Source organism: Puma concolor, chromosome F2, assembly GCF_028749965.1.
Source record: "Puma concolor isolate L17-30 chromosome F2, mPumCon1.1.hap2, whole genome shotgun sequence".
Lineage (NCBI taxonomy): Eukaryota > Metazoa > Chordata > Mammalia > Carnivora > Felidae > Puma > Puma concolor.
In genome coordinates, this window is record NC_141684.1 from 35,176,100 (window position 1) to 35,202,242 (window position 26,143).

Below are 26,143 nucleotides of genomic sequence, written 5' to 3' on the forward strand. Positions count from 1 at the left end.
AATGTCTATTCAGGCCTTCTGGCCATTTTTAATAAGATTTTGTTGTTGTTGTTGTTTGGTGTTGAGTTGTATCATTTCTTTATATGTTTCGTATTTTAACCCCTTATGGGGTATATCATTTGCAAATCTCTTCCCCCATTCAGTAGGTTGCCTTGTCATTTTGTTGATGGTTTCCTTGCCGTGCAAAAGCTTTCTATTTTGGTGTAGTCCCAATAGTATATTTTTGCTTTTGTTTCCCTTGCCTGAGGAGACCTATCTAGAAAAAGTTGCTATAGCCAATGTCAAAGAATCGCTGCCTGTGTTTTCTTCTAGGATTTTTACGGTTGCAGATCTCACATGTAGATCTTTAATCCATTTTGAATATATTTTTGTGTATGGCATAAGAAAGTGGTCCAGTTTCATTCTTTTGCATGTAGCTGTCCAGTTTTCCCAACACCATTTGTTGAAGAGATTATCTTTTCCCTATTGTATATTCTCGCCTCCTTTGTCCTACATTAATTGACCATAAAAGCACGGGTTTATTTCTCGGCTTTCTGTTCTGTTCCATTGATCTATATGTCTATTTTTGGGCCAGTACCATACTATTTTGAATACTACAGTTTTGTAGTATATCTTAAAATCTGGGATTGTGATATTGCCAGCTTTGTTCTTCTTTCTCAAGATCCTTTTGGCCATTCGAGGTCTTCTGTGCTTAGATTTATTCTAGTTCTGTGAAAGATGTTGTTGGTATTTTGATATATTTTATGCATTTATCCTGCGAAAACGTCCATAGGCTTCACCAGCCCGCCAAAGGAGTGGAAAGTGCAAAACTGGGCTCACATCTTCAACATATGGCTGTCAGATCCCTTGGGCTGGGGAGAGCAGTTCTAGAACCTTTTAGAGGAGTGGGGCAGGAGGTTCTACACACTCCCATCCAGTCCCTCCCCAGTGGCTTCATACTAGGCTCCCAGCCCAGGGCGTGGGGCCCTCTGAAGTCTCCTAGAACCTGGGGAGCACTCAGCCTCCGAGCAGGAGGCTATGCTAGGCTTCTGCATTCAGGGGCCTGAGCCCCAGGTCTCCAGGGTCCTCTCTAAAGCAACCTGAATTCGCACCTGCAGGGAGAAAAGCTTAGCTCCCCCGCCCCAAGCGCGATGCCGGTTTGACCCGGGCGGGAGCCAGGAGCTGGTCTCGGTGCCCGGGCGGCTCCCACCTCTCACGGACTGAGCGCCCCGGGTGCTGACTCATGCTCGGACTCTCCCGTCCAGCCGGGTGCACGCCCACGACGTGCCCTCCTTCTCGCTTCTCCACTGCTTCCTCCCAGGCGCTTCCAGGCGCCCACACGCGCGCTCCCGTCCCGCCGCCGCCCCTCCTAGCAACCGCCCTCCGCTCCCCCTGCCAGATCCGGAAACGGGCGGTCTGGTCCGCTGCTGCCTCCGGAACCCTGCAAGCCGCTAGGCCTCCGCCTCCGGCTCCCCTGCCCTCTGCTGAAACCACCCTGCTGAAGGTCGACCGAGCCCGCCTGCCCCGCGAGGACAGGTGGCCCTGGGCCTCCCACTCCCGCTCCCGCCCTGCGGCGCCGATGCTCCGGCAGCCGCCTCTTCCCGGATGGACCTGCTCGCTCCCCTGGTTTCCATGACACTGCACTTTCCCACGCCGCCTCCGAGTTTCTGACAGCTCGTTTCCTCGCTGGCATCGCCCCCCCCCCCCCCCCCCCCCACTCAGCCTCTCCCCGTGGGCCTGCCCGAGGCGCTGCCCTGGGCTCTCTCTCCCTCCTCCCGCTTGCGTGCCCACGGGCTCCCCCTCCGCCCCTGCCTCGTGCCACCCCCCCACTGCTGCCTCTCCAACGGCTGCCGTCCCTCCGTAGCCCCCAGTCCCACGTGGCTAGGGCTTACGGAGCTCTTACCCTACCCCCACCCCATGTCCTAAATCACTGGACGTCAGACTGGTGCCCCTGGAGGTGTTCAGGCGTGGTCTGGCCCACCAGCCACATGACCTGGTGGGATGTCCTGGAGGTGACTTCACATGCCCCCTGCGCCTGAGCCCCGCGGCAGGCCTGCGCGAGGTAAGGCTGTGAGGGTGCAAGGCTTACAGGATGGGATTCTGTAAAATGGCTGCACGAGTTCAAATCCTGCCTCTGCTACTTGCCTCGGGCAGGGTCCTGTATTTGTTCATCCATTTATGTAGCAAATGTTAATCGAGCCACTTCTGTGTGCCAGACTCTGTTGAAAACACAAATGGAAAAACCAAGCGGCTCCCCACACTCTTGAGTCATGGCCTTAATCAAATAAGGTCCAAACAAACGCCAAACTGTGACTCTGACGAGCATTGTGACGCAGAGGCACAGGCTGCTGTGAGACCCCCACCTCCAGAAGGTCTCCTCTGGGCTGTCAGACACAGTTTCCTTGAGGACATGCTCTTGAAGCTCAGGTGTGAAGAATGAGTGTGGGGTTATGAGGTGTGACAGGCTGAATAATGGCCCCCAAAGATGTCTACATCCTCATCCTCGGAATGTAGGAATGTGTTACCTTACAGGGCAAGAAACCTGTGATTCTATTAAGGAGTGGAGCTCTGAGTCTCCTGGATTATCTGGGTGGCACAATGTCATCACAGGAGGCCTTATAAGAAGGCGGCAGGAGGGTCAGAGTCAGAGATGTGAAGATGGAAGCAGAGGTCAAGTGATGGCGTTGCTGGAAGGGGGCTGTGAGCCAAGGAAGCCTCTAGAAGCTGGAAGAGGCAAGGAAATGGATTCTCCCCCTCGAGCCTCCAAAAGGAGCAAAGCCCTGCTGGCCCACTTTGGAGACTTCTGATCCTCAGAAGTATGAGACAATTTGTGTTGTTTTAAGCCACTGTTTGTGATCATTTGTTACAGAATCAATAAGAGACTAACATACTGTTTGAAGAATGGAAAAGCGTGTGCCGAGGCCGGGGAAGCGAGATGGGTACCTGTGATTTAAAGAAAGGAAGTATGGTTGCAGCGTATGTGTGGGTGTATGTGTGGGTGTGTACGTGTGAGTGTGTGTGAGGGGGTGGCAGCCATGGGGCTACACAGCTGGGCAGGCGCCAGACCGTGACCGCCAAGCAGCTCTTTCAAGCAGCCATTGATTGGTTGATGTTATCAACCCCTTTAAGCCTCAGCCTCCTCATTATAAAAAGATGACTTTATAGGGTCATGGGGAAAATGAAATGAGGGGTGCCTGGGTGGCTCAGTCGGTTAAGTATCTGACTTCGGCTCAGCTCATGATCTCGCGGTTTGTGAGTTCGAGCCCCGCGTCGGGCTCTGCGCTGACAGCTTAGAGCCTGGACCCTGCTTCAGATTCTGTGTCTTCCCCTCCCTCTGCCCTTCCCATGCTCATGCTCTGTCTCTCAATAATAAATAAACGTTAAAAAGAATTAAAAAAAAAAAGAAAATGAAATGAGACAGCGTAAGTCATGATAGCTGTCGGTAAGTGCTCATTTAATGTTAAGTCCTATTCTGATCCCGTGGCGTTCCTGCTGGGAATTTGGTGGAGCCCCTCTGGGGCTGTGGAGAATGGAAATGGAAAGGCAGACGGGGTGGGGGGGGGGGGGGGGGGGGGGGGGGCGGCAGTTCGGCCCTCAGTCAGAGCAGTCGAGCTTGTGTTCGTTTGCTCATTGGATTTGGCTTATGCTTACGCTCCTGTTTAAATAAAAGGTTCCTCAGCTAAAACAGTTTGAAAACCACTGCTCTAGTCCGTCTCTGCTTCTTCCCGTAAAGGAACCCTGCTGTGGAGGTGCCACCATGATTCGTCCTGCATCAGAACCAGTCCCCGACCACTAATGCCTCAGCCCTTCGTGGTCCAGCGGCCTGGGCTTTGGGGTCAAACTGGGCACTTTGTAACATAGAGTCCATTTTCTTTCCTGGCACTTCCTGTGATCTGTGTTATGTTTTCTTGCATCTTTCCTTTACATCTGTCTTCCTCACGGGACGCTAAGGTCCACGGGGCCAGGAATCTCTCGTTTTGTTAACCACAATATCTCCAGGGCCTGACGCTGTGTCCCGACATGATAATAACGGGGAACGCTTGGAAAATGCCCCCTCTGTCCCAGGCACATGTCCTCTATACACATCCATGGACTTAATGCTCAACCCTACCTCACATAGTCAGCATTCAAGGTTTGTGTTGAATTCACGGCTTCCCATCACTTGCGCGCCTGGTGAGTTTCTTAGCCTCTTTGAACCACGGTGGCCGCGTGTGTAAAGTGGGGAACAGCGTCATGGACGGTGGTGGTGGTGGCGAGGAGGAAATGGTGTCACGATGTCTGCCCGTCTGCAGGCTTTGGGTCTGGCGGCAGCAGGCACCCAGGAAAGGGTAGCCGTGGCACTGACCTCCCTGTGCTGGGTACCGAGTGCCCTGGTTCTGGCCGTACCGTCTGGACAGGGCCTCAGCTTCAGTCTCATGCCCCGAGCCGCAGTGGATTCCTTCCCTCCACCAGCCTAGTCACTTCCTGCGAAGTTTCTCCTGCTCACTCCTCCTCCTCTTTCTCCCCTGGGCCCAAACCAGCACATCTGCCTTTCTGGGCTCCCACTCCCCGCCCCCCCACCCCCCGCCCATTCCGATGAACCCTGCAGGCAGCTGCTTCCTTCTGTACTCCACTTCCGTTCCCACCTTCCCTCTGTGGGGGGGGGGGGGGTCCCCAAAGGCTCCTACAACCCATACCATCAAGTGTGACCCTGCTGGGATCCCGAGGACCAGCGTAAGTCCACACCCTGCCCAGTGCCTCCCAGGCCACCACTATCACCTCTGGCAGGAGCCTCTACCTGTGGCCTGGCCCTGTCTGTCAGCCTTTGCTGAGCCCTCTCCTGTACCCTTCCAGTGTCCTGCGTACCTCCATTGCTACTCATCTGGCGTGGTCTATACGTGTCTGTCTTTCACGTGCCTGATGTAAGTGTGGTGGAAGTGGGAGATCCCCGAGGACCAGGATTCACTTTTTTTTTTTTTCAGTGCGAAAAAAGATGATCTTTATTAAAGCACAGGGGCAGGGCCCATGGGGCAGAAAGAGCTGCGGTCACTTTTGCTCTTAAGTAATTCTGGAATGTGTCCCCTTGTCCCCTATTCCACCACCACCCTAGTTGAGGCCACCCCAGTCTCTCACCTGGATGATCACAAAATATCATGGTCTGTCTCCTCTGGCCTTGTCTCCTCCCATTGGGCATTAAGGTAATCCTCGGAAGGCACCAGTGAGTTTATGGCCCTCCCTTTCAGGGTCTCCATTGGCCTCAGAGCCCTTGTGACCGGTTTCCCTCCCTCCCCATCTAATTGGATCCAGACACACTGAGCTGACTTGTAGCGGCTTGAATGGACTGAACTCTCCAGATGATTGAAATGTTCTTCCTTTTGCTCAAGACTCTCCCTTTCTTCTCCTGTCCGGCCCTCCTCTACCCGTGGGCTAATTCCTGCTCATACCCAGATCTCAGCTGAGATCCTCCACCTGGGAAAGGGCTCCTTGGCTACCTGTAGCCTTGGCCACATGACCTCCTCCGACCCTACACACTCCCTGCTTTATTGTGGGGAACACAACGGGGAGTGTTGCCTATTTGTTGTATCCAGCTTGCCTGTCAGTTCTTTAAGGGCAAGGCCCCTGTCTCCACTACCCCAGAGCCAAGCACAATGCTTGGTACATAGTTGGTGCTTAATAAATAAATAGAACTGAACTACTCCAGAAGTTTGGTCAGGCCTCCCAATCCCTAGCCGTCTCTAAATTTCACCCACTCTTCTTGATAACAAAAGCCATGGCTGACATTTATCGAGTGCTTATCTTGGGCCTGGCACTTTGTTAAGCACCTTGTGCATATCGTTTACTCCTCAACAGCCTTGCGAGGTAGGAACTATTTTATAGACACTAAGTCTTCGACAGGTGACATAACTAACCTAAGGGCACACAGCGTGACAGGGTAGAGCTGGAGGGGAACCCTGCTAGTTGACTTCCTTCTCAACCTCAAGATGACCCTGTCCTCCACGCCCACTCGTTCCCCACCTTCTTCACCAAGTCTTCTCCTGCCTCTGGCCCCCAGGGTCTCTGTCTCACTAGATCCTTCTGGCCACTTCATCTGTGCTATTGCTCCCTGATTGCACACTGCCCTGAACAGCTCTGTGGTACAGAGGTTTTGCAACAGTTAATCTCTCTCGCTAGTGACAAAGTCCCCAGGGACAAGGGCTGAGTGAGATCTGTTTGTCTAGAACCCGTGGGATATCCAGCACAGTGCCAGACACATGGCTGACACCCAGTTCACCAGTAAAACAAAGGCCAGGTCTCCAGGCTCCTGTCCATCTGAGGAGGTGGCTTGGTTGGTTCTGGTCTCTCTTCTATTCCTAGATCCATTTAAATAATGAGGAAAAGTGTCAGGGCTCAAGGGCATTCGTTGATGGAAAACTCCAGCATTTTTCTAATCCCAGTGCTTGGGGGAAGGGAATGCCAAGATTCATTGATGCTAAGTTTGTGAGCAGCATCTTGACTTCATTTTTCTGGTCAGGGAGTCCCATTTTTAACCATAGCATGTTCCTGGAAACCATGTCATAAATCAGATTATCAAAAAGAAGATATTTAAAAGAGGATATTTAATCAGCAAAAATTTCATGCCCCGAGCACTTACTATATGCCAGGCAAGCAATGAGCTAGGTGACGGGAGTCAAGTTAAATATGACATGACTGTGCTGTCAGCGGTCTCACTGTCTGGCTAGAGTCATGAAGCAACACATCACGGCAAAAGGCACCTGAGTTTTGCATGTTCTTCCTCCCATCTGCCTCTGCGAGCTCATACCAAGTGTTTCTAGAAGTTTCCCATGGGTGTTTCCCATGGGGCTCATGTCTAAGTCCAGGCATTGCCACTAACACGTGATTTCCATGATCGCTTCCCCCTCTTCCCGGTGTAAAATGTACCACACCCCTGCTGGGCACCTAAGGCTGATGATGAAGCAGGTCTAGGACCTGTTCTTCAGTGAAACAATTCTGCAATGCCTGACATGGCTGGACCATGTCAGGAACCCCTCCCCTCTCCCCTCCCCACATGACCCAGACTTGATTCCATAGGTTCTGAGCTCTCAGGCTGAGCTAGGTTATATTCAGATGCAGCCCTTCTTTAATGACGAGGGCTCACTCACTAAGGCAAAGACATCTGCTTGACCTCTTGTCCCCATGGGACGAGCCCTCATTCAGAAGGTTCCTCGCTCCTTCTAGAGCATCAGCCCCTGGCAGCTGCCCCACCACTTCCCTACAGAAGCCCACACTTGTCCCGGTTTTGCCACAGACACAGCTCTCTACTCCCCCCTGTTCCTCTTACACACGAACTACTTATTTATACTCAGATTGAGAAAAAAGACAAGAAGGAAATATTCTAAGAGGTTGTGATTCTGGGAGACGTTATTTGCTTTTTTATACTCTGCTATCTTTTCTGAAATTAAGAAAATAAGCATATGTCGCATTCATAATCCCCACCCCCCAATAAAAGCTTTTAGCTGTGGTAGATGTTGTTACAATACAAAATTAACAACACAAGCTGTACAAGCAAAGAGGAAAGAAAGATACATTTTAAGGTGTCAAGGAGAAGTAGAAAATCTTCCAAAAGGAATAATGTTACAATTGGAGGTTCCTAAACAAATGAATCCTAAATACAGCCAAAAAATATACCATAAAACCAATGCCATAGTGACTATAAATCTCCACAATTATTCAAAAGAGTAAAATTATTTTCCAGGCCCTACAAAATACACACATCACATTGATTATATAAAGGCCTGCAATGAACTTTTAAGTGTGTGTATCACATATTAAACAACACCCACAACTTCACAACCTTTATAACATAGCAAGGCATGGTAGGTTAGCTATAATAAACAGTACACATTTAATTGACGATAGTTATGTTCACTTTCCACTTTAGAAGTGGGGCAATGCTTGGTCTCATGACTTCCCTTTCTCTGAAACGAACAGGGATGTTCAAGATCACTCCTTGGAGATCAGCGCTGAGCATAAGGGGTGTGATTTAAGTGTCTATTTGCTCTCGGTAATGATGCTCTACTGAAAGTCTTGTATTTATTTTATTTTATTTTATTTTATTTTATTTTATTTTATTTTATTTTATTTATTATTTCATTTCATTCCTGCTTATTTATTTTTGAAAGTAATTTTGATTTTTTAATGTTTATCTTTTAAAGAAGTTTTTTATAATTTTTTTTAACATTTACTTATTTGAGAGAGAGAGAGAGAGAGAGAGAGAGAGAGACAGAGTGTGAGGGGGGGAGGGGCAGAGAGAGAGGGAGACAGGATCTGAAGCAGGCTCCAGGCTCTGAGCTGTCAGCACAGAGCCCAGTGTGGGGCTCGAACCCGTGAACTGTGAGATCACAGACTGAGCCAAAGTCAGACGCTCAACTGACTGAGCCACCCGGGCTCCCCTAACGTTGATTTATTTTTGAGAGAGAGAGATAGAGTGTGAGCAGGGGAGGGGCAGAGAGAGAAGGAGAAAGAGAATCTGAAGCAGCAGGCTAAAGGCTCTGAGCTGTCTGCACAGACCCTACCATGGGGCTTGAATCCACAGACCGCAAGATCATGACCCGAGCCAAAGTTGGACACTTGACCAACTGAGCCACCCAGGCACCCGGGAGTCATTTTAAATATCTGGAAGGGCTGATCTGGCAACTTCTCCTTCCTTCTCGTCTGCGTACTGAAAGCCACAAGGCAGGGATCAGCATCAGGTTAGCGCGGGCCGTAGGAAGGCTGCCACGGGCTCTGAAGTCCGGCCTTTTCATCCTTTCCTTCCTGCGGACCACCCAGCAGCAGTAACTGTAAGTGACCGCAGTCAGTGTACAGACCCCGCTGCTGGGTGGCTGTCTTCATCTGGGACAGTGACAAGAAAGGGATGGCTGGGGGAAATCAGGCGTAGGAAAAGACCTTGGCCATGAGCTGCTCTCACGCCTAAGAGCCGCCACCAGTGACATAGAAAGGGCACGCTCTGTGCCTGGAATTACGACAGAGATGGTTAATCGTACGTCATTGCTGCAGCCGTGAGAGGTAGTATCATCCCCGTGTTATAGGTGAGAAAGCAGAGAATCAGAATCCGCGAGCTTAAGAGACTTACCGTATATTGGTTTGCTGCAGCTGCCGTAACAATGCATCACAAACCGGGCCCCTTAACAGCAATTTCTTGCCTCCTGGTTCTGGTGGGTGGAAGTCTGAGAACAAGGTGCCTGCAGGGCTGGTTCTGGGGGCTGTGAGGGAGGACCTGTTCCACGCATCTTTCTCCTAGCTTTCGACGTTTGCCCGCAATCCGTGGCGTTCCGTGGCTTGTGGTTACGTCATCTCAATCTCTGCCTTCATCTTCGACGGCATTCTCCCCAGGTGCGCGCCTGAGTCCAAATTTCCCCTTTCAAAAGGACAGCGGTCGTATTCAACTGGGGCCCACTCTCATGACCTCATTTTGACCATTACCTCTGTAAAGACCCTATTTCCAAACAAGACTCCGTTCTCTGTATCGGGGTTAGGACCTGTCTTGGGGGAGAGAAGCGGACGCAGTTCAGTGCAGTCGCCTCTGAAGATCTCCCCTCCAAAGAGTTACAGAGCCGATATTCAAAACCGTAGACAGTCTGACGCCAGCTCTTAGCCAAACCCTATGCTGCCTCCATCCCGGCTCTTCCTGGCTACCAGCCTCTCTCCTGTAGGACACATCTATCACATGGGACCCGTGACTATAGAGGACAAAGCCCACCTACCACTTTCGAGGACTTCCTAAGTAGAATCTCTTATTTTCTATGCTTTCTCCTGGAGGGACACGCCGATGGCTCAAGTCTTTTTTTCCACATAGGGACGGACGGACATCTGCTCTACTGAAGGAGTGTTCCCCTCCCGCAATTTTTTTTTCTTTTAATTAAAAAAGCACCGTCCGTATAGCCCCAATTTAGACTTTGTCTTGGTTGGTTCTCTCGCCAGAAGATGGCCAGCTCTGGACTGCGTCACACCCGACTGGGGTAATGTTGGGATCCACCTCACTCCTTTCTGGGGTCTCAGGGACCCCTCTGGCTGGGTGAGGTCGTCAGTGAATAAGGCAGACGCGCACTGAGGGTCTTGTGGTGGCACGGCCGGCCGTGCGCCCAGACCCCCCTTCAGAAAGCACTTGCCGCCCCAGCTGTGGGGAGCCCCTCCCTGCAGAGAGCATCACGAGGCCGAGGCCAGGCCCCCAGCCGGTGACGGGCTGAGGCTGGGGTATGAAGGCCCAGAGCTTCAGCCTACTACGTGGCAATTCTTAGGCGCTATGTTAGTTCCAGAGTCCCGTGCTGTCTGCCGAGGTTGTCCTTGGGCCTAAACCAGAGCTCAACGTCTCCAAGTCATTCCAGCTTCCTGCCCCTCCCTTCCTTGGGTGTTGCCCTGAAGAGCACGCCCTCATGAGCCCCCACACTCAATTCCATCCCAGAGCTTCCCAAGAGCCTGCCCTGGGACTGGCCTCTCCAGGGACTCAAGTCAAAGTTTGGTCCTGAAGTTGCAAAGAAGCAGCACTAAGTGTCCACAGATTACTTCTGTTTGGGGGATGGGCCTCAAACTTGAGCTTTCCCAACATCTGGCCAGGATGCTCAGAGGCCTGTCCAGACTCCCTTCTGTTTGCACCACTCGAAATGAGCTGACCAACATCTTTCTCCCTCCCTCTCCTCCACAAAGATTTATTGAGAAACTACTATGTGCCAAGTGCTGTTCTAGACACTAGAAATACAGCAGTTAAAAAAAAAAGAGAAAAGTGTTTAAACTCATGAAGCTTACATTCTAGCAAGGGGAGCAGATAATTACCTAATAAATCAGTAAAATAATGTCACTGGGTGATGGTACTATAGGGAGGAAAAAAGCAGGGAGTGGAGAGGGTTTGGGCAGGACAAAGGGGATAAGGCGAATAGGGTAAGATTCACTGAAAAGGTGATATTTTAGCAAAACCTGAAGGAGGTGAGGGACTGAGTCATGAAGCTATTTGAGGGTCAGCCTTTCAGACAGCGGAAACAGCATGTGCAAAGGCCCCTGAAGCAGGAGCTTGCTGTCCGTGTTGAAGCACAAGCAAGGAGGCTGGTGGAACTGCAGCAGAGAGGGAGAACAGTAAGGAGTGAAATCAGAGGTCATGTGTGGGGGGATAATGGGACTGCAGGTGTGGAGGGCCTTCTAGGCCACTGTGGGGACTTTGGCATCGACTCTGAGTAAGACATGAGCCACTGGAAGGCTCTGAGCAGAGGAGAGACATGATCAGAGGGAACACCTTAAAGGCTCACTCTGCTGTGTGGAGAACGGCCAGGGAGGGTGAAGGCGGGAGACCCATTAGGTGGGGGATCTCAGTAAATTCCGGTGGGAGGCAGAGGTGGCTCAGCCGAGGGGCTGCGGTAGACGTGGTCAGATTTTGGAAACGTTTGGAAGGTAGAGCTAATGGGATCTGCTGTTGAGCCTTCCAGGGAAGCCAGATGTGTGGCTGGCAGGATCCCTCATGTGAGCACAGCCAGCAGCGTCTCTCAATGTGACAAGCACTCTGTCGCGGCCTTGGAGCCAGACACACCTACGTGTGGACCCCGACTCCATCCACACTAACAGATTGCCTGGAGTAGGTTACATCAGCTAAGTCTGCATTTCTTCACCCGTAAACCGGAGAATCCTTATATCACGGGATCATTGTGAAGATTAAATTAGATAATGTAGACCAAAAGGGGCAGGCACAAGGGTAAGATGATTATTTTAAATAATGCAGTTTCCCATAAGCCCCGGAAAGAGAGCAGGGGCCCGCGGAGGGGAAAGGAGAATCTGAGGGCCAAGGGAATGTGCAGGAGGGGCTGGGGCAAAGCCGGGGGGCAGCAAAGACAGCCCGGGGGAGCAGGAGCGCTAGGGTGGGGAGAGGGCAGGAATCCAGGGCACATGCTCGCCTTCTCCAGTGAGGCTGGGGGATTCCACAGCTTGGGCGGGTTGGGGCGGGGGCGGAGGAAGGTGGAGCAGTGGAAAATGGGAACATCCCCAAATTCTGGAGAGGATGAGGTCATCCCAGCTGAAGCCAATCAAAACTCTCCCCTGGGCAGGCAGAAAAAGGGTTTTACTAGGCCAAAAACTGCAGAGATGGCTAGCAGCTGCCAAGAAAGGGGGCGAGGCAAGTTCTGGGCCCGAGGCCATGAGCCCCAGGGGCCCCACCCTGGCTAGAAAAAGAGACTGGAGGAGTGGTGGGGGGCAGCCCAGAAGCCAGGGGAAGGGGGGGCCTGTCTGAACCGTCTGGTGGTGATGGGGTATGCTCCTGGAAAAACCGATAGGTCCTGGTCACAGGCAGCTGACAGAGCTCTGTGAACCAGGGCTCTGCGATTCTGTCTTTTCCTTACGAAAGGACAAAAAGCAGGATTCACATTCCTTCCATCAGAGATGTCCTACTGATTTATGCATGTGTGTGTTTTTGGTTTTGTTTTCTTTTGTTTTTGCAGCCAACCAGGACATAGGCAGAGGTTAAACTGGGGATCCTGCGCGAACCTCCCAGTTAGGGCAAGCCGTGGTGCTGAACAGGATGTGGGTTCAAATTCTGGTGTGGCTGTTGACCTCGGGCACGATGTTTGACCTCCGAGCCTTGTGAAAAGGAGATCACGGTTATTCGTGGGTGTCCCCTGATGGCACTTCTCTCCCCTCCCCCACCCCCGAGGTCAGGAGAATGAAAAGACACCTTTCGTGTGTCACGGAGGCCATGGGGGCTGGTTTCTAGGGGCCAGAGTGGAGAGGTGGGGTCTGGAACCTCGGGGAGTGGGCACATACCCCAGGGTCTCTGGAGCAGCACCCCAGTTGCAGGATGGGGTGCCCTCCTTACGCGATGTCTCCCAGTTCGGATGCCTTCCCCCTCCACACCGTCATCTGTTCCCAAGTCAGCAGGGCCCCAAAGAAATGGGACAGAGCACTTGGGCGAGGGACATCCTCTCCCCAGTCGTCCCTTAAGGTAGAAGTCCCCCCAAGCCCAAAGCCTTCCAGAGGCACTAACGTCAGCCAGAAGCAGGGCCGTGGAGCTTTTCTGGAAATCTCCTTCTCGAAGCGTCACCTCCGGGAAGGACACTGCTGGGATGGGGGCCAAGTCCCACAGCTGCTCGGCACCCGCCTGGCCTGGAGTGGCTTCCTGTGTGCCCGCTCGCACAGTCACAGTCCTGGGGTCCCGGGGGCAGGGGTGCTGGCTGGCCATTCCCCTCCCTGTCACCACCCTCTGCAAGAAGCCAAAGCAGCCCACTGCCAGCAGATTCCCATAGTCTCTTTCCCTTGGGCAGGAATGGAAACAGAAGTCTCTCTCCCTCCTCCTCCCCCATCCCTTGCCTGCCTTCCTCCCCTTGACTGTTCTTTCTCTGGTCAGGTCGCAGGCTTTGAAAGCCATTTGGGTTTTATGTCCAAGTAACTAGGTAGAAGACAGAAGCTCTGACTCCTGGTCCCCAGTCAGTTTTTCAGGCCAGCACGTCATAGGATTTGAACACAGGCTCCAGGATCTCCCCAACCAGGCCAGTGCCCTTTTCCCGAGCGGTTTCTGTGTGCCGGGCACCGCACTCAGTGCTTGAGGGGCGTTATTTACTCCTGACGACAAGTTCAGGAAAGAGCCACTAGGAGCTCTAGTTTACAGATGTGAAAATGGACATAAGCAAGTTGCTTAAGGTCACGCGCACCACAGCCTGCGTCGGGAGCCAGGTCTTATGACTTCAAAGTTGAGCTCTTTGCCACCATATCACACTTCCCAAAGCATGTTCCGTGAATCATTCATTCCTCTAGGTCGGCCAGGAATGACAGAGACCTGGGGTCAAGCATGCTAGGATGATGCTAGCCTCTCGACTTCTTGGAGAGTCTCAGAACATGTTAACAGATTAAAGGCTCTGAGAAGTCCTGCAGGGAGTAAATCCGTTTAACTCTCTGTAACCCAATGTGTCCCAAACTTGTCTGCACTTGGATCCCACCTCCCCACCCCACCTTGTTTTGTTTGTTTGTTTGTTTGTTTGTTTTTAAAGGGACACTGTTTCCATCCCAGAGAAGGCTCTGGGAAGTGCCACCCAAGGTCACATTACCTGTCGTGTTTAGATATTGCCTGGCAATATGGCACAAGTTCTGTGCCTGGACCTCAATAAATATTGGTTGGATAAAATGAATATGCTTCTCCCATTTTCAGCCATCCTCACCCATTCCCCACTCTTCTTTTCCCTGAGAAATTCCTCAGCTGGGGGATATACCCAGGCCTGCAGATAACCCACTCTTGATGTCCTCCTGGGTGGCTCTTCCGGGCTGGACTGGTCACGTGGGAAGAAAATTCCATTCAGGCAGCTCCTGAGGCCTCCCCTAGTCCAGCCCCTCGGAGGTCTCTGTTCTAAGGATGAAGGGAAACGTTGGAGACAATCCCGTCCTGTTTTGGCCCCAGGAATATGGGTGTGGAAGAGGGGGTAGGAAGTCTGCAGCCCTCCCAGCCCTTAAGGCAGAACAACTCAGCCCTTGAGGTGTCCCTCCTCCCCTGCTAGCGCTCACACCTCCATTTCCACGCTCCTCCACTCCCTTCCTCTGCGTGTACCTCTTCCTCCCTACCCTCCCCGCCTCGGCCTCAACTCCCTACTGGAATGGAATCAGAAGTCCTCACCGGGGACCACGAACACACGCCCAGTTCGGGAGATTCAGGGGTAATTGCTACGGGACGGGGCTCAGCCCTCCTGTGCCTTCAAATGCAGCCGGGGTCAGGAACCGCGGTCTCCCACCAGTAGCCATGGCCCTCTCCCCCACCCTTTGGCAGCACCCCCTCGGCAAGCCTCCTACCCTGGCACGGCAGCCACTGTGCCCCTTCCTCCCCTCTCCTGACCCCGGAGCGCCGCTGGAGAAATGCCGCCTCCACCGCTACCAACTGGGACTCCAGCTCAGGGCCACTCGCCAGCACGAGTAGCGGGCCTGAGTCTTGTCGTCTTCAACCTCCTCCTATTCTGGGCCTTCCTCACTCCCTCTATGTTCCCTCCTGACCCCAGGCATAACGCTCAGCTCCCTGTCTGCTACCGGAAAACAAAATTGAGGCCGCCGGGAGCACATGATCTCCATCAAATTCTTGCCCCCTACCGATCCTGCTATCACTGTCCCTACCGCTTTCCTGTTAATTTTAGAAGCGGGCCGAAATCCAGGTCAGCTCCCCCTAGCCTCTAAAGTCAGGTTGCCAGGGTTCAAATCCCATTTGTATCACTTGCAGGCTGTGTGATCTTGGGTAGGTCTCTTAATCTCCTCGGTTTCCTCATCAGGGAAATGGGATCATCCTTGCCTTTACCTCATAGAGTTGACGGAAGGACTAAATGAGATAAGCCCCACAGAGAGCTCGGCACGGCCCTGGCACGTTGGCAAGTGCTAACACAGGCTAGTTCTTGTCGGCTGCTCCCTGCCTCCTCCAGACCTTGTTCCGTCATCGCGAGCCTCTCCTGCTTCTAGCTCTCGCCTCTTGCTGCACAGAGATGCACGAGTCCCTCTGTCCTAAAAAGCTCCTCTTGATCCTGTGTTCCAGATTTCTCTTGTTCCTTCTCATCCAAGCCTCTTGGAAGCTTTATCGGCTCTCTCATCTTTTGCTCCTCGGTCCACCAAGGACCTGGCCAAAACCACCTGGTCCCTAACTTCTGCCGACTGCACTGGACTCTCTTGCTCATTTCCTCTTTACAAACAGGCTCGGCTTCAATGCCTCCTCAGCCCTCGCTTGCTTCTCCTTGTGTGTCCGTCCTCTGCCCGTCCCCTCCGGGGCTCATCATCCTCTGCCGGCCCCAGGAAGGCTATCATTACCCTGCGTTTGTCCTTAGTTGATGGGTCTCCTCTGCCCCCTCACACTCCACTAGAGTGATCTTAGCAGCTCTCATGGGCCCGACTTCCTCTTGATGATCGATACCTGTCAGGGACTGAATCGTGTGCCCCCCAAATTCCTATGTCAAAGCCCAACCCCCAGTGTGACTGTATATGGAGATGGGACCTCTAAGGAGGTAATTAAGGGTAAGTGAGGTTATAAGTGCAGGGCCCGAATCTGATAGGACTGATGTCCTTATACGGAGAGGGAGAGTCACCAGAGATCTCTCTCTCTTTCTGGGCTCGCACAGAGTAAAGGTCATGGGAGGACACAGCAAGAGGGTGCCATCTGCAAGTCGGGAAGAGAAGCCTCACCACAGAGCAGCTCTGCTGGCACCTTGGTCTAGGACTCCAGCATCTAGAGCCACGAGAAAACAAATTGAAGCCACCCAGCCTGTGGCATCTTGTTACAGCAGCCTAAGCTAACAGGACATCTAAGCGGATCAGTTAGCTTCGCCTGCATAACAAGCAATTCCAAAATTTAGTGGCTGAAAACAACAGCCATGTATTTAACTTCCCTTTCTGCGGGTCAGCGGTTTGGTCTGGGCTCAGCAAGTTGGTTCTTCTGCCCTTGGCCAGGTCCACTCATGTGTCTGTGGCCAGCTGCTGGCTTGGCTGGGTGCTGGCTGGTCAGGTGGCCCCAGGAGGGACGGCCCGTCCCCACGCCATGTTCTCTCTCATCCTCCAGCATGTGGGCCCGGGCTTGTGTTTATGGCAGTGCAGCATCAGGCTTCTAAGAAAGCAGAGTTGAGGTTTGCAGGAAAAGCCTCAAGCTAGAGGCAGAGATCCAGGTCTTTCCATTCACACCTGGTCCCCTGCTAGTGGACTTCTCAATATCAATTGTCATTGGGCAATGAACTAGGAATATAGACTAATAATTAAATAAGCAAATTCTGGGAGAAGCACCTACCACTTTAAAATGTGGTTGATGGGGCGCCTGGGTGGCTCAGTCGGTTAAGCGTCCGACTTCGGCTCAGGTCACCATCTCGCGGTCCGTGAGTTCGAGCCCCGCGTCGGGCTCTGTGCTGACAGCTCAGAGCCTGAAGCCTGTTTTGGATTCTGTGTCTCCCTCTCTCTGACCCTCCCCCGTTCATGCTGTCTCTCTCTATCTCAAAAATAAATAAACGTTAAAAAAAATTAAAAAAAAAATAATAATAAAATAAAATGTGGTTGACAGGACTTGACAGACATGGGATGAGGAAGGATAGGGAAAATAGGCCTTCTCCTGGGCAGATGGCTTGGTGGGCTGGATGGAAAGTGGAAATAACTTGCAGAGCACTTATTATATGCCGGATACTGTGCTAAGCACCCGGCACCCAGAGGACATCGAGGTGCTTGAGAAAAGGTCTCTGGAGCCAGACTTGCTGAATTTGAAGCTCAATTCTGTCATTAAGCCAGAGAAAGTTACTTAACCTTTCTGTGCCTCGGTCTCCTCCTCTGTAAAGGAGGCATGATCACGATACTTCCCCGGGCGCCTAGCTGGCTCTGTAGGTAGAGCAGGCGACTCTTGACTTCAGCCCCACGCAGGCCTGGAGCCTACTTCTATTGTTTTTTAAATCATCATCATCATCAGTAATGATGATAAATAATGGCACTTACCTCACGAGGCTGTTGCAAGGATTCAATGAAATAATACACATCGGTCCCATAGAAATGCCCAGCACGTGTGGTATCCTATAAACATCTGCTCTTGGCCTTATTGTCTCATTGAACCCTCGCAACCGACTTAAGAGACAGGCACTTCTGTCTCCACTTTACAGGTGAGGACACGGAGGCCTGGAAAGGTTAAATAATGGCCCTACCACGCATGGCTAGGATGTGGCTTAGGACCCAGGCAGCCATAACTCTAGAACCTGTTCTAGAACTTATGCTGTTAACCACCACTTCCTCCATACCCCGCCCACCCACACCCCCCACCCATTTACCATTCATCAACAGCAAGAGAACGTGTTTGAGGCTGAAGATCATGAGTTTGGTTTAGATGTCGATGTGGAATTGCTGCTGAGACATCCAGGTAGAGACTTCTGGCCAGCAGCTGGGTTTGTACGTGGAGTACAGAAATCAAGACACGGTGGACTGATGGGGACATGTAGACAGATTGAGTCACGGCTGGTAAGGTCACACAGGGAGATGGTGTAGCACGACAGCAGGGGAGGGCCCGGGACACATTTAAAGAGTAGATGGAGGAAAAGGAGTCTGAGGATAGACAGCCACGGAAGAGAGAGGGAGGTTTTGAGGGAGGGAGACCATACGTCTGGGTTCACCTTGGGAGAGTCTTAGTTTATGACGGTTAGCCTGGCATAATAATTCATTAGTGCCCTTTGTCTCTTTAAATAGTGGCCCAGTTTGGAAGACAAATGATATATTCACCCTCCTTCGGGGGTCAAGGAGGAGAAAGCATCCGGGAGGAGGAAACACAGGTGTAAAATACCACGGAAAGAACAAGGAAGCGGTGTTTGCAATGTGGTCCACTGGAGTTGGGTTTGGCAAACTGCTGACTTTGAGAGAGGTTTCTGAGGAAAGAAGTGGTAAATACGTGCATGCTGACATCTGAAAAGGAGCTCAGTAGAGATAACAGATATGCACACGTCACTATCTTTGAGACTGGGGTTACAGAAGTGAACAGACAGGACTGTCCTGATGGAATTGTGTGTGTTTTGGGGGTGGGGGGTGGGGTTGGAAGAATCAAGTAGAGTGACCTGGTAGAATCACTAGGAGCTATTTGAGGTACATGGGGTGGGGTGGGAAGCCCTCTCAGAAGCCCTAACACTTGACCTGAGAGCTCTGTGAAAAGGGTGAGTCTGCCTGGGAAGCTTAAGAGATGGAACCTTCCAGAGAGGGAGGTAAGAGTTCATGCAAAGGCCCTGAGGTGGGAGTTTGAAAAACACAAAGGAGGCTAGTAAGGGTGGCCGTGGAAACCAGAGGGGAGAAGACGGATTCGAGCGCTAGCACAAGTGAATCGACGGCCCTGGTGACGGACTGGATATGAGGCGGGGGGCGGGGGGAAGCAGGGGATAGTCTAAGGGTGACTTCCCATGTCAACTTGGGAAACGTGGGTACACCCCTCCCCACCCTCGACGGAGCTGGCAGAAGGAACTGGTTTTGAAGGAATGCGATGAATCATGTAGTGAGTTAAATAGTGGTTTATCCACTTGGACATGTCCTTTGTCCAACCCTATCCTGTGAACCTGTGAATGTAACCTGATTTAGAAGAGCAGTCTCTGCAGATGTAATTAAGGATCTTGAGATAAGATCATCCTAGGGTTAGAATGGGCCTTATATCCAATGACAGGTGTTCATGTAAGAGAAGGGCAGAGGGAAATCTGAGACGCAGAGGGGACAGGAGAAGGCCATGTGAAGATGGAGGCAGAGATTGGATTCTTGGCAGCCATGGCCAAGCAATGCCTGGGGTTACCAGAAGCTGGAAGGGGCAAGGAAGGATCCTCCCCTAGAGACTTCAGAGGGAGCGTGGCCTTGCTGACACCTTGACTTCAGACTTCTGGCCTCCACGGCTGTGAAAAACTAAAATTCCTGTTGTTGTAAGCCACCAAGAATGGGCTAATTTGTTATGGCAGCCACGGGATACCAATACGGACTCCTCCGCATTGAGTTGGGGTGGGGGGCACATAGAGGTGTTGACTGGGCAAGTGCATGAGCTCCCCTCAGGAGAGAGAGTCCAGGGCTGGAGATAAAGCTTTGGAAGCCCATTGAGCAGGTGGCAGTTTAAACCAGTGTTATCTCTGAGGGGACCCTGGAACATGGCTCCAGAAGCTCTTTCTCAGAAGCACAGAACCAAAAGCTTTCCAGATTTTTAAAAACAGATTTCACTCACCGATATAACCAAACACCCACACTATATATATATCAATGAAATGTAATGTTCATACCAAAGAATATGTTTATATGCATTTTAATATCTCCCAATAGATTAAAGAATATTTTTATCAGATTATTTTAAGTCAGGAATGCTTGCACTTCCTTGGACTTCTTTTGGGTCTGATGTGAGGCGAGCCTGTTTTACATCTGACACTACTGAGAATATATAGGGAGAAGGGCGTATACATTAGAAGGAAGTGCCAGAAATAGTATTTGTTAGTTTCTGAAATTGCATAGCATAAATTTCTCCCAGGGCCCCTGGGTGGGCAGAGGAAGTGCTTCAGTTTCCTCTTTATCACTTCTCTCAAAATGGTCCACTCGCCGATATTGCAAAAGTGACATTCCTCTCTTAGCACCTGGTATGCCTCTAACATTTGCAGGGCCTGGGCCAAGAGTACAAATAGAGGCCCGTGTAACGCATATCTAACAATCTCTCAATTATTAAACCCATAAACAGTTAATTAGAATGCAGTGTTTCTCTCTACCTTGACGAATAACTTCCTAATGCCCTGGAAGTCCCAGATCAAGTTCAGAACCAGCAGGCTTTTTGGAGTTCGCACTGGAATGTGGAACATGGGCAGGGCTCCCTCCCGGCCCCTTCACCTCCCACTCCCTGCTCAACAGCACACCCGGAGGGGCCTCCCAGGATGCAGGCTGACACCAGGCTGACCCAGAGCCAAGCTTCGGCCACACGCTCCTACAAACAGAGCCTCAGGCCACCCTCAGGCCTGAGCACCACCGTGGCTCCAGAGGACTGGCCCAGAAAAGAGGCCCTGCATAGGCCCTACAGTTGATTTGGGACATTTGGGGCAGGAAATTCTGGGATCTAGGAATTTCTGGGATCTGGAATGGCCTAGGGACAAGTTTGGTCCTGTGGCTCTGTGGACTTCTTGACCAGCGAGAAGGGGCACAGAGCACAGGACCAGGACAGGGGCTCCTCTTGCCTAGGTAGATCTAAGGTGGGGGTGCTGGTCAGCCTGCACTCTAACAAGAGAGTCAGAGAAGTAGACCAACACCTGGCCAAGCTCATGTGCAGACTTTCTTGTGTACTTTTCAGTTTTGAGAAAATGCCAGGTTAAAAAATGAAGTACCATAGATATTTTGAGCCCTGATTAATAAACACTATTACCATGCCAGTATTTCACTGAGTTCTAGAAATCAAAGGTCAAATCCCTAAAAAGTTTTGAATATAGTAAAATAAGACAATGAAGCAATAACGTGGGTGGCAGTGCTTTCTGGAAGTTTTTCCCACTTCTTCCTTTCTCCCTGCCTTCCTCCCTCCCTCCTTCCAATCCATCTCCTTCTTTCCAAAGCAGGAAGAGCCTAAATGAAGGCCATAGGCTTGGATGCAGTGGGAAAGTGCAGCTGAAGTACAAAGCAAGAGGGCCATGGCAGAATTCTAAGAGATGTCAATATCCAATAATCAAGCCAAAGAAGAGCTTCTACCAAGGAAAGTTCTGGAGTGGCATGGGAGGGAGAGGAGAGACTGGGGATCCATAGACTGGGGAGGAAAGAGTTCCACAGGAGGGAGTTGTCCAGAAGAGCAAATGCCTCAAGGAGGTACCATCTTCCTCAGGCCGACTGAAGCAAATTGGGCCCATGCCTCTTCCAGCCCAGTCCCTCTACTTCTCTGGAGAGCACCAGCTCTTCCTCATACCCCATGTGGGGCTGCTTCAGTCCTGCCCCATCTTTTCTCACCCTGCATTTCCCCGCTTTATCACAGCTGTCCTCACCGTTGGCTTCCCAACGTCCATCTCCATCCCTGGTCTCTTTCTTGAACCTCTAGCAGAACAGTGGGTCCCAAGCATGTGCTTTGGTTAAGGGAGATGCTCACCAGATAATGGTCCAATGACCTTGTCCAAAACAGAAATGTTCACCAGTGTTCCTGATTCCCAAAGCGAGGACAATCTACTTCATCTCTGGAGAGAAAAGTGTGCATAAGCCCTTTATCCTGTGCTCTTCCTGTCCCCTCAACATTGGAACGTTCTTGTCCTTTCCCCCGCTCCCCAGAAATGCTCTTTCCTTGGTCTGAAATGTTCTCTCCCCCATCCTGCCCTCCCAGTTCAAATGTCACCTCTTGGTGACTCCTCAGGCAGGAAGGCTTTTCTGGATAGTGTGTGTGTGTGTGTGTGTGTGTGTGTGTTCACCTCTTATATTTTTCATTTTATATTTTCATTGTCTCCTTTCCTCCACCAAAATTGTAAGGCTGGTAGGGAAAGTTTGCTTTACCCAGTGTACCCAGTGTTATAAACCAAATTTAAGTGCCCCAAATTTGTAGAACATAGTAATACTCTCTCATAGAAGTTTATTTAAAAGTTCAATGGGTGATGGGCACTCATATTAAGGAGGGCACTTGTTGAGATGAACACTGGATGTTACATATAAGTGATAAATCACTAAATTCTCCTTCTGAAACCAATACTGCACTATATTTTAACTAACATGAATTTAAATAAAAATAAAATTTAAAAGTTCAAATTTGATGAAGCAATCAGGAAAGATTTTGTTTAAGAATCCTTCAGTCTTTGTTAATCTGTTTTTCAGGGATCAGCCCCTCCGGGTTTATCCAGGTTTTAAAAGGGCAACCTACTATCTCCCATTCTGGGTGGGATCTGAGCCTAATATCTGTATTATGTATCATCACTTAATTATAGGAGAAAAGCTCTTAGATGTTCTGCACGTATCTGGAATTTAAAATGCTTTAAACTCAGCCCCTTCCCCAATATCTGTGAACTTGATCCCTCATCTCTAAATTTTGTTCAAATGTTCCCTTCTCCAGAAAGTCTTCCTTACTCATTCTATTGAAATCTACAGCTGCCTCTTCCCTAGTCATTACGTACAACCTCTTTCCTGCTTCATTTTCCTCCATAGCACATATCACTCCCTGATATACTACATAGTTTTTTAATAGTCTATTAATTACCTATCTCCCCTCAATAAAAGATAAGTTCCATGAGGGTGGAGTTTGTTCATTGCTGCATCCCAGTGCCTAGAGCAGTACCTGGCACATAGTAGGTCTTTTTTTTTATTTGAGTGAGAGAAAGAGAAAGAGAGAAAGAGAGTGCATGAGCAGAGGAGAGGGGCAAGGGAGAAAGAGAGAGAATCTTAAGCAGTCTCCACATTCAGTGCGCAGCCTGACGTGGGGTTCAATCCCATGACCCTGGGATCATGACCTGAGCTAAAATCGAGAGTCAGATGCCCAACCAACTGAGCCACCCTGGTGCCCCTGAACTATTTGATATTTTAAAAATCAATAGAGTTGTCCTAGAGAGTGGTGGCTTCCTATCACCCATTTCTACCTCAACTTCCATACTTCCACACTTCCACATGGCCCATTACCTGTCCAGGAAATGCTCACTCTAACTCTTCAACTTGGCTGTCAGAGAAAGGATGGGTCCTGATTAGTTTAAGCCATTATCTATCTGCATGTATATTACCACCCCCTTCAGGAGGGCACAAGACGGAAGTTGACCCACTCAAGTGTTTTCTCTTTCCTCATAGATGTGGACAAGATAATGCCAACTGTCTCTGGCAGCCATCTTGTGACCACAAAACCAGCCAGGGGCAAAGCTGTCATTGAGCATGCAGAGCTGAGAGAGAAAGAGTTTGGGTCTTCCATGCACCCTATGTCTGTACTGCTGGTCCATTCATTCCCTTATTCTACAAATACTGATTGAGCACCTGGTATCCATCAAGTACCATTTTACATGCTGGGGATACAGCTGTAAATCTAAACAGACAAAAATCTACCTCATGGAGCTTCCATTCCTGGGGCAGGAGGTGGTGGGGAGAGTAGTGACATCATAAAAATGACTACAATACACAAGTAAATAACATATAAGTGCTATGTAAAAAAAAAAAAAAAAAAAAGCCATTTGCTAGAATGGATTTTCAAACACTGAAGTCCTATATGTGTTGTGTGTTCTTTTCAAAGATAAATCAAAACATCCCTTTTGGAAATTGACAATCGTTTAGTTTCCAATGTGTAAGAATACATCATTGTGCACTGGAGTTGGGATTCTGATCTTATTTTTTATCTAATCCAATGGTTGAAGACAGGTGGAAATTGTGAAGGACTTGGGAGCACTCCTGCTGATTGGGATTTAAAAAGGCATTTGTCTTTGGACGAGGGTAATGACCACATGAATAAATATCGGAACTGCCTGTCAGTGTTGCAAAAATATCAGACACAAACAAGGCAAATGACAACAGAACAATAAAGCACGCATACACATATGTGGTGGTAATTCTTTGAAATGTGGATTACCAATGCACTGGCAATGAAAATGAACCAATGCTATCATGCATCACACATTTTGGAGATGCTCCTAAATTCTGGCATAAATTTATCCAACATCAAGCATCATTTTGAAATGTACATGGAATACCATATAAAAATGATCAGAGCAACTTAACATTACAACCAGAATACAGTGTATCAGGAGATAAAAGTGTAAACTCTGCTGAAGCCAAATGCATATGATTATATTTAATTGCAAAGCCTGGAACTGCTAAGTTTATTGACAAATTGTCAGTCCTGACACCAAAAAAAAAAAAAAAGCAGAGAATGATGATCAAAGTAAACATAATGACTGACGAGATATCTCTGTCCAGCAAAATAAATGACAGAAATGGCAGCCGATATAGAGCAGCCATTTTTATCGGTACAACAAAGTGAAATGAGTCACTGAAAACTGGCAAACCCAAGTGATATTCTGAATCCTGGTGGTTTTTTTTTTTTAGGATTGTCAGTATGACAGCCTATGAGTCAAGTGAAGAAGCCCATGAAAATATTTTATGCTGCCAATTTTGGCCAGCTTGTACGGACAACTGATTGATAACTTGCGGTATGGACTGGAAGCAAGAATTTAGGGTAGGCATGGATGGGCTGAAGCTCTGGCTGGCAACATGAGAAATCTGTCTCCATATTCAAGCTGTTACCGCAAAGCTGTGTCTCCTCAGTGCCCTTATATACAAAGAAACCGTTGCCCTCCAGAATGCGTGTGCAGATTTAAGACAAGTACTTAATGAAGCTGATAAACTTGTCAATCATGTCACAAGCAGGCAGTTCAATAAAGACCGGACCTGTTTTCTTGGCTGAGTGAAGAGACGGGTGGTGACTACAAAGAACCACTGTTTCAAATGAAAGCTCATTGTCTTTTGATTAGAAAAGTTTTTACTCTACCGAGTTATAAGGGGAACTTTATTTTTTCAGAGAAAACTTTCCTTTGGTGAGATAGTATAGCAGGGTGGGCGTGGCTTACAAGTTAGTCTGTGTGCTCATCTCAACTCCTGTACATGCTGTTACCAGGCAAGTGTATGAGGAGTCGGCCATGGACACCCGGGAGATGCATTGGCAGAAACCTGGCCCCGTCTGGCAGAGACTTCGATCCTGGGACTTGAGGTTTTTGCTGTTGCCTGAAAGACCTGGTTTTTAACTCATCTGAAAATAGGAGGAGACATTAGACGACTTAATAAAAAGGCCAAGGAGTCAAACTGGAAGTGGTTTAGTAGACAAGGAAACTTTTACTGCACTACTTTAGGACATCACCAAATAATTTTGGACCTTAGTATGAAGAGCGGATCCTAGAGATAGTGTCAGATGGTTTCTTCAAACTACTTTTCTGGTTCCTTCGTTCGGGGTTTTTGTTTTTGAATATAGTCATTTATATCATTTTCTTCCACTCGCATCATTTTGAGTGGGAATTATCTTTCAGCATCTGATCCAGTCAGGGGAGACAGTTAAACAGAGTAGGAGTCAACGTTTACTGGCACTTTCTTTGTGCAAGGGACCGTTGGAAGTGCACATACTCATTTAATCCTCTTAGTGACACCGTCAGGTAATATCATCCCATAAATAAGTGACTGTTATTATCTTTGTTTTATAGATATTGAAACTTAGGCACAAAAGGTTAAGCACTTTGCCCAAGGTCGCACAGGTAGAAAAGCCAGGATTAAAGGCCAGACAATTCTGCCTGCCAAGGGCAAACTTTCAACCATTGCGCTATATTTTTTAAATATATAAATATGCATGTATGTATATACTTAACATAAGTGGTACTTTATTGCTCCTGCAACAAATGGCCACAAGCCTACTGGTTAAAGCAGCATGCGGTTATTATCTTAGCATCATGGAGGTCAGAAGTCCGAAATGGATGTCACCAGGGCTGCGTTCCTTCTGGAGGCTCTAGGGAGAATCTGTTTCCTTGCTTTTTTCATTTTCTAGAGGTTACCTGCATCCCTCGACTCTTGGCTCCCTTCCCCCATCTTCAAAGGCAGAAGTGTCACACTTTCAGTTCTCTCTCTGACTCTGACAATGATTCTCCTGTCTCCCTCTTTTGCTTGTAAGGACACTTGAGATTACATCTGGATAATCCAGGATCATCTCTTGATTGTAAGGTCATTGACTAGCAACCCTAATTCCATCTGCAACCTGAATTACTCCTTGCCACATAGCATAACATGTTCACGG

The 26,143-nt window shown here is 49.6% G+C and overlaps 1 long non-coding RNA gene across 1 annotated transcript; it reads left to right on the forward strand.

Moving 5' to 3' along the window:
- The first annotated feature begins 1,150 nt into the window (after positions 1-1,150).
- On the forward strand, positions 1,151-24,777 carry LOC147571927 (uncharacterized). Its single transcript, XR_015246519.1, has 3 exons — positions 1,151-2,041; positions 18,133-18,323; positions 24,415-24,777. It is a non-coding gene; the product is annotated as an uncharacterized LOC147571927 (long non-coding RNA).
- The last annotated feature ends 1,366 nt before the right edge of the window (positions 24,778-26,143 follow it).